The sequence below is a fragment of the Chiloscyllium plagiosum genome, unplaced genomic scaffold, assembly GCF_004010195.1.
Source record: "Chiloscyllium plagiosum isolate BGI_BamShark_2017 unplaced genomic scaffold, ASM401019v2 scaf_35022, whole genome shotgun sequence".
Classification (NCBI taxonomy): domain Eukaryota; kingdom Metazoa; phylum Chordata; class Chondrichthyes; order Orectolobiformes; family Hemiscylliidae; genus Chiloscyllium; species Chiloscyllium plagiosum.
In genome coordinates this window covers 1-837 of record NW_025146094.1, presented here as the reverse complement: position 1 = coordinate 837, position 837 = coordinate 1, and the positions used below count along the sequence as shown (strand labels likewise).

General features: G+C 46.1%; 1 non-coding gene across 1 annotated transcript; it reads right to left on the bottom strand.

The window, feature by feature from the left end:
* Positions 1 to 462: 462 nt before the first annotated feature.
* On the bottom strand, positions 463 to 534 carry trnah-gug. The gene has a single exon. It is a non-coding gene; the product is annotated as a tRNA-His (tRNA).
* Positions 535 to 837: the final 303 nt, after the last annotated feature.

The window sequence follows — 837 nt, the reverse complement described above, 5'->3', positions numbered from 1 at the left end:
CCAAATGGATCAACTGGTCTGCAGGTCCCGATCGTGGGGTTGGTGCACGTTCACCCAGCAAAAGTGACCACAGCAGCACAGACTGAACGGTATCAATGTGAGGGTCAGTGTTAGATTCTGCAGTGCCTTAATGAAATAGGAAATGACTCCACAAAAGAGCAGCGCTCCGAAAGCTAGTGCTTAAACCTGGCGTTGTGTGATTATTAACTTTGTATAACATCGTCCAACACCGGCATCCTCAAATTAATGAAATGGGAGTGTTGAACGGAAAGTCGGGTTAATGATCGTAGGAGGGAAGAAATCTCTGAGAACGGGTGGATTTGAATGCTGACATATGAAACACCAAGTTATGAGCGAGCAGAATTTGAAGGAAAAAGATCATTGCCTTGGACAAAATTACCATGTTAAAACAACTTATACCTTTGTGTGCTTCACAACAACTGGGTCGAATAGAGAAACTCCTGCCGTGACTCGGATTCGAACCGAGGTTTCTGCGGCCACAACGCAGAGTACTAACCACTATACGATCGCGGCATCCCACAAATCAGCACGCCACCAGGTGCTATAAGTACAGTAACATAGACAATGTTAGGCAGAGCACCAAACACACAATATCAGTGCTCAGCGAACAGTGACAGCTCTGTGGGAACTCAGAATGGGGTGACCATTTAACATCGGTGCCCGCAGAGGCTGTGGTGATTCCATCATTAATATGCTGAAGGCGGAGATAAATAGATTTCTCCAAAACATCAAAGTCTCTGGGGACAGTGCAGTTTTTGTTGAAATGTTTGCTGCAATCGCAATGCGGTTTAACATCGGCTCCTTCACCAGCTCCCC